The 12,581-nt window shown below is 39.6% G+C and overlaps 1 protein-coding gene across 2 annotated transcripts in view; it reads left to right on the forward strand.

Moving 5' to 3' along the window:
• The window catches only part of fmn1 (formin 1), a 411,005-nt gene that overhangs the window by 329,618 nt on the left and 68,806 nt on the right, over positions 1 to 12,581 (forward strand). The gene's annotated exons all lie outside the window — the stretch shown is intronic.

A 12,581-nucleotide genomic window follows, 5' to 3' on the forward strand; every position in this document is an offset into this window, starting at 1 on the left:
AGGGAACATAGATAGGGCCAGTAGGAAAATATGCTGCTGGAAAGTAATGAAAGAGCAGATGCTCGAAATTTGAAATAAGAAATGAAAATAATGCAAATGCTCAGTTGGAGTCCTTCAGTTCTGACAATTCTTAAGTTTGCAATGTTACTGGAGAACATCTCATTATCTTGCAGACAGTATTTGCAACCCTTTTTTAGGTGTATGGCTGGCCAGTTGGGTCTTTGCTATTTTCCAGGACGTTTAGCCACTATCCCACTGGAGATATTGGGGGGTTGATTTTGTTGGCCGGATATCCAGTGATTTCCTGTTCTGTTTGATTTTGCTTATACTCTATTCGGTGAGAATATACTTTAAAGCAAGGGGAAAGCTATATTTTTCAGGCCTGACAACCAGAATTTTAATGGATTGGAAAGCATGTTTCAATTCATTCTATATACGTATACAATTTAGGTATGCAAGAAGATCATCTAGAGGTATGAAATATTTAATATTGCCTGCAACTGGATAGCAGCAGAAATGCATCCAGTATTAGATTACGGAAAGCATTTATGTTCCTGATACTCACTGAAAATATGTATTAGTTCCCATGTATATGGACTGATGTGTTTGGTGGTTTCAGCTTTGCATCAGTTTCAAGTTCTAGCTCTATTCCCCACACAATTTCTTAAAAACAGCATTTGTTTGATTTTCTTACATACTTTGTTTTTTCTGCAAATGAGACATATTTTAACAGATTATTCTTACTGTCTACAGAACACTTTGGAACTAAAATTGCCAAAATTTATTCCCAATAATTTATAGATTCATATTGAACTTAAAGATTTACAAATTCATAAGGTAGCTTTCAAGATATTTTAGTACTGTATGTCTACAAACTTTAATTGCTGTTATACAGTAGATGGACTTGCTGTAGAAGTGATTTTGCCTTCAATATGTTAAGAAATAATATGTGAAGTCCAGTCCCAAAGTTAATGATATGATCCATATAATTTTTAATTATACCTGAAGGACAGAATCAGTCAGATGTAACAGATTCACACAGGAGTAAAAGAAAGGAAGAAAAGCTATAAGGCCTCAAGACATAAGAGCAAAATTAGGTCATGCATGCCATCAAGTCTGCTCTGCCATTCAATCATGGCTGATTTATTTTCCCACTCAATCTCATTTATTTTTATTTCTTCTCTCTCTCTCTCTCTCTCTCTCTCTCTCTCTCTCTCTCTCTCTCTTCCTCCCCCCTCCCCTCCCCACCCGCCCACCCCCATCTCTCTTATATATATATATATATAATAGAGAGAGAGATCATGGTGCCTCTCCTTTTCCAGAGTCCTACAAATTATTTTCTCTCATGCTTATCCATCTCTCTTTTGAAGGCAATGATTGACTTAGTTTCCACTTCCCTTAAAGGCAGTGAAGTTTGGATCTTACTCTTGAATACAAGCAATTTTTCCTTCAAATTCCATTTCATATAAGTTGCTCTTTACTTTAAATTTCTGTTTCTGGATGCTTGAACATTTGCTATGGCAGTAATATCTCTCTATTTACAGTATCACAGCCAGCCATGATGTTTTACAACTCTGTCAGATATCTTTTCAACCTCTTTCTCTCCAAAGTGACATGACCCCAGTTTTTCCTGTCTAGCCTTGTAACTGAAATCCCTCAAACCTACACCTATTGCAGTAATTATTTTCTGCACTCTCTCCAAGACTCACATTCTTCCAAAAGAGTGGCAATCAGAATGTTTTGCACTGGTTCAATGTAACTTTGATGTTTTTGGATTCCATGTTTTAGTTTATGAACACAGGAATCCCATATGCTTCAATAACTATTCTCTCCACTTTCAAAGATATACGCACATGTGTACTGTCTCTTCTGCAGGTGTGCCATGTTTTCTCTGCTGTTTCCTTCACTATCTCGTATTAAATTTTATTTCCCTTTTGTCTGCCCTGGCTATGTATTTATGCAATCTGTGCAATCCTCACTATTTGCCATATTTCCAAGATCTGCGTCATCTGCACACACATTCCAAATGGTGATCCCTATTCTAATATGGTTATTAGCACCACACCTACCCTGCATCCAAGGACAATTGGAAGAGTTATGGCAGGATCTCTGAAATCACCTGCCATGCTTCCTCAAGAAACATTGAGTGCATTTCATCTCATCCTGGTGATATCTTTACTTTAAGCATGGTCAATATTCATTGTATGTACCTCTCCTTATCACTTTTCACCACATACATTATTTCAATAGCCTTTTTTTAACCCAGGTTTTGAGAGTATCCTCTCTTTTTCATTTTGCTAAGCACCGCTACAAATTCCTGAATTGGCATTCCAGCTGTACTTTTTGCTTCTAAGTATTGCCCCTCTTTATCCCTAATTGGTGACATCCCTCTTCTTCCCACCTGCTTAACACTTGTGGCAATGAAAAATGTCTGGATTCCCTTTTTATGTAGACTGTTATTCTCTTCATATAATCTCTCTTTGCTTGTCCTGTTTTCCTTTTCATTTTCTCTCTCAGCTTTTTACATACAAGCCTAGTTTTCATTTGAATTATTCACTAGACAGACATAAGACACTTAAATTTTCATTTTCATCATTTTTCCCCATCTCCTTTGCTACCAAAAGAGCACTGAGTTTGTGGCCTTTACTTTCCTCCTTATGGGAACAGATTTAGCTTTTACCTGTAATATCTGCTCATTAAAAGGATTTGTTACAGTTTTAACTATTGATATTTGATTCAGCTTTATCCTCACCTTATCCTTCTCATTCCATTGAAGCGAGCCTCCTCCTTTTTATTGTTATTGAATTTCCCCATGTCTCTCTCCAATATTAATCTGGACTTCTGATCTAAATATGCAAACTGGCATAATGGCTTGGTGTGAATTAACTGGGTATCATCATGCCAAGCTATTATGCCAATTTGCACTTACTTGAAGATTATTATAAATAATAAATTATTAGACTGATTTAGGTTGACTTTAATAAAGGCATCCGTTAGTCTTGCAAGACCATGGATCTGTGCCTGGAAAGTCTTCACTCTCCAGGGTGCAGGCCTGGGCAAGGTTGTATGGAAGACCAGCAGTTGCCCATGCTGCAAGTCTCCCCTCTCCACGACACCAATGTTGTCTAAGGGAAGGATATTAGGAACTATACAGCTTGGCACCAGTGTCGTCGCAGAGCAATGTGTGATTAAGTGCCTTGCTCAAGGACACAACACGTTCCCCCGGCTGGGGCTCGAACTCACAACCTTCAGGTAGCTAGTCCAATGCTTTAACCACTTGGCCACGTGCCCACTAGGTTGATTTTACATTACAACTAAATTAATTTGCATGAGCTAAACCTTATATAGCCTCCAATTCCATGAAAAATGAAGGAAATTGCTACAAAACCAAAATTATAATATCCTTCAACGTACTTTATCAATAATAATTGCTTCTATGATATGCAAGTTATTATCTTCCTTTTTTGCCACTGTCCTTGATTCAATCATTGTATTGATAATTTGTCAATAATATGGTTGATATCATGGCACACAAAGTGGGATACTGAATTAGTTAGCAGATAATCAGTTGTCATCCCAATCACATCCTCATGGTAAACAGTTGCTTTTCTGGGTTTTCCCCCCTTTTAGATTTAAATGCAGGATAACAATTAATATGATTTACTTTAATTATTAAGATAGTTTGTAATCTGCTGTCAAATCAGTGCCAGTATTTAATTGATCTCTTTGTTTGTCCCAGTTGCTTCCTGTAGAATAGATTAAATGGGATTTTGGGATGGTGGACTTGATTTATTAAACCTTTATGTGTTATGTTAATTCATAAATGTATGAATGTTATTTGGGTATCTGCCAATGTGTCCCTATGGCTTGATGGAATCTCAAGTGGAATAAAAAATGTTGGCCCTAACAGGTCAGTCCTAGTGATGGAATCCAGAAGTAAAATTCGCTTGATTGAAATTCCACCTACAGCTGGGAGATGAATCCTATTTATGACAATGATTTATGGTTATCTGTCTCACATAGATATGTACTGAATAGCTTTGACAGTAAATTGAAGGCAGAAGTACATTCTTGTTCATGACCTGACATTCTGGAAATAGACACAACTTGTACCTATCAAAGAGTCATAGAATTGTATCATATGGAAGCAGTCATTTGGCCTAAATTGTCCATGTCAGCCAGTGGGCACCTTATCATAATTACTTATTAAGTTTCTCAAAGGGTATATCAGCCCACATCAAAAACTGAAGAATACAGTGACATATTGTACGGTGATTAAAAATAAAATAATCACACTACAGTCATAAATAATAAGCAGCATGTTATTAAGGTACACTGATTACTATTTTATTTAGATGGTCCCTCCACTCTTGAAGATAGAAACATAGAAACATAGAAAATAGGTGCAGGAGTAGGCCATTCGGCCCTTCGAGCCTGCACCGCCATTTATTATGATCATGGCTGATCATCCAACTCAGAACCCCACCCCAGCCTTCCCTCCATACCCCCTGACCCCCGTAGCCACAAGGGCCATATCTAACTCCCTCTTGAATATAGCCAATGAACTGGCCTCAACTGCTTCCTGTGGCAGAGAATTCCACAGATTCACCAATCTCTGTGTGAAGAAGTTTTTCCTAATCTCGGTCCTAAAAGGCTTCCCCTCTATCCTCAAACTGTGGCCCCTCGTTCTGGACTTCCCCAACATCGGGAACAATCTTCCTGCATCTAGCCTGTCCAATCCCTTTAGGATTTTATACGTTTCAATCAGATCCCCCTTCAATCTTCTAAATTCCAACGAGTACAAGCCCAGTTCATCCAGTCTTTCTTCATATGAAAGTCCTGCCATCCCAGGAATCAATCTGGTGAACCTTCTTTGTACTCCCTCTATGGCAAGGATGTCTTTCCTCAGATTAGGGGACCAAAACTGCACACAATACTCCAGGTGTGGTCTCACCAAGGCCTTGTACAACTGCAGTAGTACCTCCCTGCTCCTGTACTCGAATCCTCTCGCTATAAATGCCAGCATACCATTCGCCTTTTTCACCGCCTGCTGTACCTGCATGCCCACTTTCAATGACTGGTGTATAATGACACCCAGGTCTTGTTGCACCTCCCCTTTTCCTAATCGGCCACCATTCAGATAATAATCTGTTTTCCTATTTTTGCCACCAAAGTGGATAACTTCACATTTATCCACATTAAATTGCATCTGCCATGAATTTGCCCACTCACCCAACCTATCCAAGTCACCCTGCATCCTCTTAGCATCCTCCTCACAGCTAACACTGCCCCCCAGCTTCGTGTCATCCGCAAACTTGGAGATGCTGCATTTAATTCCCTCATCCAAGTCATTAATATATATTGTAAACAACTGGGGTCCCAGCACTGAGCCTTGCGGTACCCCACTAGTCACCGCCTGCCATTCTGAAAAGGTCCCGTTTATTCCCATTCTTTGCTTCCTGTCTGCTAACCAACTCTCCATCCACACCAATACCTTACCCCCAATACCGTGTGCTTTAAGTTTGCACACTAATCTCCTGTGTGGGACCTTGTCAAAAGCCTTCTGAAAATCCAAATATACCACATCCACAGGTTCTCCCCTATCCACTCTACTAGTTACATCCTCAAAAAATTCTATGAGATTCGTCAGACATGATATTCCTTTCACAAATCCATGACTTGCTTTTACTGGTGACTGATGGCCATTGTGGGACAGATAAGGTGGGAAGGGCCTGATGGGATAGACACTGGGTAGTTTTGAGCTGATGGGCTTCTTCTGCCACTTATGTCAGACTTCCACGTCCTCCAGGCATGTGGACTGTGGTTCTCAGTGTCATTCAAAATGGCCTTCCTCCAATTTGGATTCTCCAGGACCAGAGATTCTTAGGAGTCACCAGAGATAACTGCAATTATCAAGAATCCTTGAGAACATTGTTATATCTTTTTCTTTGTTTGCCTGATAACCTGTTGTGACAGATCTTGGAAGAGAGTGTCTATTTCAGGAGTCTAACGTTAAACCTGCAAATGATTCAGCCTCCCTAACCTGGTGACAGAATGTAACTATTGCAGGGGGTACTGTACTTGCCTGGGAGAGAACACTAATGCTAATTCAATTACCTCACCTGTGCATTTGCATGATTTTGGGGAGTTAAGTTTAGTGATCTCTCTGCAGTGCTTTGCAATGCATGCTATAATGCAGGTGTCAGAGGCAGAGATTACTGCAGCCTGGTTGTCGGTGAATTTAGTGCCCATTTTGAGTCCTTAATAATCAAACACACTTTCCCACAGACAACCAAAGACAATTGATGGAGCACTAAAGGTGAAGCTGAAGCACAAATTCATCGGCATCATCATCATGGAATGTAGATTGGTGCCAAGAAAAGCTGTGTCATTGCCCAATACTTTTTTTCTTTCCTGATACAATGCTACCCATCCAACAAGCTATTCTCTGGTAATCTGCTTATAAGGTGTCACCCTACTTCAGAATTTAGGTCACCAAAATTCAGTAATGAAGCTGCAATACAACACAGCAGACAACGCTTGCATTTTCAAGACAGCAACTCAATCACTGAAACAAATGAGAGGATATATCCGGCATTTGTAAAACGATGATCCTCAACCAACCTACTGTAATTAGATGGATTATTTCCAATACTTCGGAATCCATCGCTCGGTGAAGACAGACCAATTAAGACTATTCCGTCTCTCTGTGCTGCTTTCACTTTTTTACTTTTAAGTTAAGAGCATTTTTCTAGATAGATATTGCTTAGAAATACAGAATCCCAAATGAAGGTAAATGGAGAGTTGTGTCTGATTAAACATTTCTCTTAATCGTACAGAATATCAGCATCACAATCAGGTTTAATATTGCAGGCATATGTCGTGAAATTTGTTGTGCGGCAGCAGTACAATGCATAATAAAAACTGTAAATTACAGTAAGTATGCTGATATATTTAAAAAGTTAATTGAAATAAGTAGTGCAAAAAGAGGGAAAAAAAAGAAAAACTACTGAGGTAGTGTTCATGGGTTCAATGTCCATTCAGAAATCTGATGGCAGAAAGGAAGAAGCTATTCCTGAATTGTTGAGTTTGTGCCTTAAGGCTTCTGTACCTCCTCCCTAATGGTAGCAATGAGGAGAGGGCATGACCTGAGTGATGGGGATCTTTACTGATGGATGCCTCCTATTTGAGGCATTTCTCCTCGAAGACGTCCTGGATGCTGGGGAGGCTAGTGCCCATGATAGAGCTGACTGTGTTTACAACATTCTGTGGGTTATTTTGATCCTGTGTAATGGTCCTCCTATCCCAGATGGTGATACAGCCAGTTATAATGTTCTCCACGGTCCATCTGCAGAAATTTGCCAGTGTTTTTGGTGACATACCAAATCACCTCAAACTCTTAATGAAGTATAGCTGCTATTGTGTCTTCTTTGTAACTGCATCAATATGTTGGGCCCAAAATAGATCCTCAGAGATCTTGACACCCAGGAACTTGAAACTGCTCACTCTTTCCACTCTTGATCCCTCTATGAGGATTGGTGTGTGTTCCCTCACTTTACCCTTTCTGAAGTCCACAATCAATTATTTGGTCTTGCTGACATTGAATGCAAGTTTGTTGCTACAACACCGCTCAACTATCTGATACATATCAGTCCTGTACGCCTTCTCATCACCATCTAGCCAGAGTCATGGATGTAAAAAGAGTTGAGCAGTGAGCTAAGCACACATCCTTAAGGTGATCCAGTGTAGATTATCAGTGAAGTGGAGATGTTAGATGTTATGAATATTCTGGGGGATAAGTGACACCAGTCAATCATTCAACATCAGTGCATTCATATTATTGTAACTGAAGTACAGTAGACAGAGGGATGCCTGTATTACCTGTTACTCACAGAACTGACCGTGTCAGAATGATACTTCAATAGAAATATGAAAGGCTTGAGTGATTTCTGTCAAACTGTGGTAGGATCAAACCTGCAGAGTGTCATCAGGCAGAAGGTCATAGAATGGAGCAGCAGATAAGGAAGCCATTCAGCCCATTTTGCATTTGTCTTCTCTTTATTCAAATATTCAATTAATCTCTCTTCCTCGGAAACTAAAGGAAAATGGGACAAATCTAAGAATGACCATTTTGAGGATTAGAAATTAAGCAGGCAGTGAAGGGTGAGAAAGCCCTTGGCCATCTGCTGCTGTACAACGATGTAAAGGGGCAATTGCTGTTCTGCACTTAGCAGTTGGCATTAACTTTGTCTTATCAATCTTTCCACCTACCACAGCCAGAACAAGGTCTTGCTGCTGGTAGGTTTCCTGCCTATCTTTCCTGAGAAGCCTGCTGAATGGTTGACAAGGCCCAGGATAAGCTCCCTGCTCTCCCCCATCAATTGAAATCACCTCCCACCAACTATTTCTTTATCCTGCACTGTTCACTGAGGCAACGTAAATGAGAAAGTTTTTCAATCTGCTGTCCATTTGGGGTCTCTTGCCTCTAGTCTGTTGTGATGGCAGTCGCATAGTTACACGACTGCATTTGCTAACAACAGCAGCAGTAAAGTCCCTTTTGTGGTGGGAATATCACCCGAACCTCATTCCACGAGGACTGACGCCCACCCCCCCACCCCACTTCCAAAGAAGATGGATTAAGGGTATACTGATCTTTGAGCAGCAGCAGAAATCCTGTTTTGCCACAATTCCAATACAAAAGGAAATCAAAGCAGCTAAACCCCTGAACCTCTAGCAGGACATCTACAAATTGTCTCCTCCTATAAACTTGTAACATTGACTGAAAGGGACTTTACAAAAATAACCATATTCTAACCTTTTCATGAGTTTTGTATACATTAAAGAGACTATTCAACAATAAACTGATTTGCAGCTGTACTTTCCAAATTCCCATTTAAAGCAAGTTTACTTTTAGTATTTACAAGTATCTACAGTGATTGAGCTAATGGGTGGACACTAAAGGGGAAAAAGGTGATATACCTGAAGTAGAGAATATATCTAGCCATTAATTTCTCCAGAAATATTTTCGTTGTTCTTTTCATTGTGCTTGCTTTCACCCAGGAGGTAAGATATATTGAGGAATAAATTTGTCCTCAGTCAGTGGCACAAAACATAAAATTTAATTCTGGCTCTCGTACAGAAAAATTCCAATCTGCTGAAAATATTCGTATCATTTATCAACTGCTACAGATTTTGCGCAAGTGGACAAAGTAGAAATTAGGAGTTGATGGAAACCATTGGGATCCATGGCAACGACATCTGTTGTAAATAACAGTGCTGGCTGCTAGAGGATGCCAACTCAGAGCTGAGGATCTGGAGTCCAAGATTTGGACATAAAAACAGTAGAGGGCTTGTACTATGAATGGTGGGGCACTGGAAGTGTAATGGAATAGAAAGGCTTAGGGGTGCAAGTGCAGAGTTTGTTAAAAGTGGCATTACAGGTAGAGAGAGTGGTGAAAAGGGCACTTAGTATACTGGTCTTCATCAGTCAGGGTATTGAGTTGGACACTATGTTGCAGTTGTGTAAGTTAGGCTGCACTTCGAGTACTGTGTACAGTTTTAGTCACCCCTATTATAGGATGATGTGGTTAAACTGGAAAGAGTTCAGAAAAGATTTACAACAATGTTGCCAGGATTAGAGGCCTAAGTTATCGGGAGGTATTGGTCAGACTAGTTATTTGTTCCTTGGAACGTAGGAGAATGAGGGATGAACTCATTAGAACTATAAAGGCATAGACAAGTCAATAGGGAACACCAAAACAAGGGGGTATGGATTTAGAGTAAGAGGGGAACGATTTAAAGGGGACCTGAGGGGCAACTTGTTCATGTAGAAGGTGGTGAGTATATAAAACATAATAATATAGAATGAGGAGCCAGTAAAATCAGGTACTATAGTATCACTTAAGAAGCACTGGGATAGGTACATGAAGGGGTGGGACTTAGAGGGATATAGGCTGAATGCAGGAAATTGGACAAGTTGAGTGTATTGTGTTGGACCAAAATGCCTATATTAGTGCTGTATTGTTCTATGACTCTATTATGATAAATCAGAGAGGGGAAGTTTACCTGGATACTTTGCTCAAAGTGCAAATGTGTAACATATGAGTGGGTTTTGATAGATAGGGAAATGACATGAAACAGTATGACAATCAAACATCGATGCACACAGTTATTACAAAATTTACACATCATATATATCCCTCAAGGCAAAAAAAATCTCAATTGGAAATTTGTGCAGCTTTGGCCATTGAGAAAAGTTTAAAATAGTATTAAATCAATGAGAATGACAGCCAATGACAAAAACATTCCACTCTTTAAGAAAGGAAGAAGGCAGCAGAAAGGAAATCGTAGAACAGTTAGCCTCACCTCAGTGGTTGGGAAGATGTTGGAGTCAATTATTAAGGATGAGGTTATGGAGTACTTGGTGACACAGGACAAGATAGGACAAAGTCAGCATGGTTTCCTTAGGGGAAAATCTAGCCTGACAAACCTGTTGGAATTCTTTGAGGAGATTACAAGTAGGATAGATAAAGGGGATGTAGTGAATGTTGTATATTTGGACTTTCAGAAGGCCTTTGACAAGGTGCCACACATGAGGCTGCTTACCAAGTTAAGAGCCCATGGTATTACAGGAAAGTTACTGGCATGGTTAGAGTTTTGACTGATTGGTAGGAGGCAGCCAATGGGAAAAAAAGGATCCTTTGCTGGTTTGCTGCTAATAACTAGTGGTGTTTTGCACGCATCGGTATTGGGACTGCTTTTTATGCTGTATATCAATGATTCAAATGATGGAATAGATGGCTTTGTTGCCAGTTTTGCAGATGATATGAAGATTGGTGGAGGGGTAGGTAATGCTGACGAAACAGGTAGGCTGCAGAAGGACTTAGACAGATTAGGAAAACGGACAAGAAAGTGGCAAATGAAATACATTGCCACATGAAGAAATAAATGTGCAGACTATTTTCTAAATGGAGAGAAAATCCAAAAATCTGAGATGCAATGGGACTTAGGAGTGCTTGTGCAGAACTCCCTGAAAGGCTAGCTTACAGGCTGAGTTGCTGGTGAGGAAGGCAAATGCAACGTTAGCATTCATTTCAAGAGGCATAGAATACAAGAGCAGGATGTGACGCTAAGGCTTTATAAGGCACTGGTGAGGTCTCATCTTGAGTATTGTCAACAGTTTTGGGCTCCTCATGTGCTGTCATTGGAGAGGGTTCAGAGGAGGTTCACAAGAATGATTCTGTGAATGAAAGGGTTATTATGCAAGGATCTTTTGATGGCTCTGGGTCTGTGCCCACTGGAATTTAGAAGGAAACCTTTTGAATGTTGAATGTTGAAAGGTCTAGGCAGAGTAGATGTGGAAAGGATGTTTCCCATGGTGGAGGAGTCTGGGGCAAGAGGGCACAGCCACAGGATAGAGGGGTGCCCATTTAAAACAGAGATGCAGAGAAGTTTCTTTATCCAGAGGGTGGTGAATTTGTGGAATTTATTACCACTGGCAGCTGTGGAGGTCAGGTCATTTGGTGTATTTAAAGCAGAGTTTGATAGGTTTTTGATTGAACACAACATCAAAGGTTACGGGGAGAAGGACGGAGTGGTGCTGAAGAGGGAAAAAAATAGGATCAGGCATAATTGAGTGGTGGAGCAGACTCAATGGGCCAAATGGCCTAATTCTGCTCCTATGTCTTATGGTCTGAACATAGGAATTGAAAACATTTCAGATCTTAGCAAAAAATTATCAAGAATTCAAATAGGAAAAGAAAATAGAATACAATAGTAAGGTAGTGAGAAACATAAAAGAGGATTGTAAGAACTTCTAGTAACATAAAACAAGAGCAAATTAGTAAAAGTTAATTTATGTTCTTTACAGGCTGACTTATTAGGGAATAGGAAAGTGACAGAGAAATTAAACAAAAATTTTGCATCTGTCTTCACAGATGAAGTCATAGAAAATTTTCCAGCAATAGTGGAGAGTTAATACATTTTTGGAACAAATGAAGAGTTTGAGAAATTAACATGTAAAAATCTAGCCTTTGAGAAAGCAATTGAATTGAAGGCTTCATAGATCCCCAGAATCTGATAACCTGCATCTTGGTTTCAGAGAAATTAAGTACATAATGGGTACACTAATTATCATCTTACAAAATTCCATGGATTCTAGAATAGTTTTCACAGATTGGAATGTATGAAATTTAATCCCACTACTTAAGAGAGGAGGATGAGAGAAAATAGGGAAGAATAGACTAGTTAGGCTGGCCTCATAAGGAAAATGAGGGAATCTTTTTTAAGGAAGTTGTAATAGGGCACTTGCAAAATAAGATTAGGATTGGTCAGAGTCAACATAGATTTATGGCTGACAAAATCATAGATTTTGAGTTTGATATTTGCAGGATGATGGTGTTGTGTACTTGGGACATTCAATGAAGTGCCATACAAGAAATTATTAAACAAAATTAAAGCAAGTATTCTGGTGTGGATTGAGGATTGGTGAAGAGACAAACAACAAAGTTGGAAAAAAGGGTCTTTTTCCAGAAAGGAGGTTTTGACTGGTACAGTGAGGTAGGGATCTTTGCTGGAACCTC

The sequence above is a fragment of the Mobula birostris genome, chromosome 1 (assembly GCF_030028105.1).
Source record: "Mobula birostris isolate sMobBir1 chromosome 1, sMobBir1.hap1, whole genome shotgun sequence".
Lineage (NCBI taxonomy): Eukaryota > Metazoa > Chordata > Chondrichthyes > Myliobatiformes > Myliobatidae > Mobula > Mobula birostris.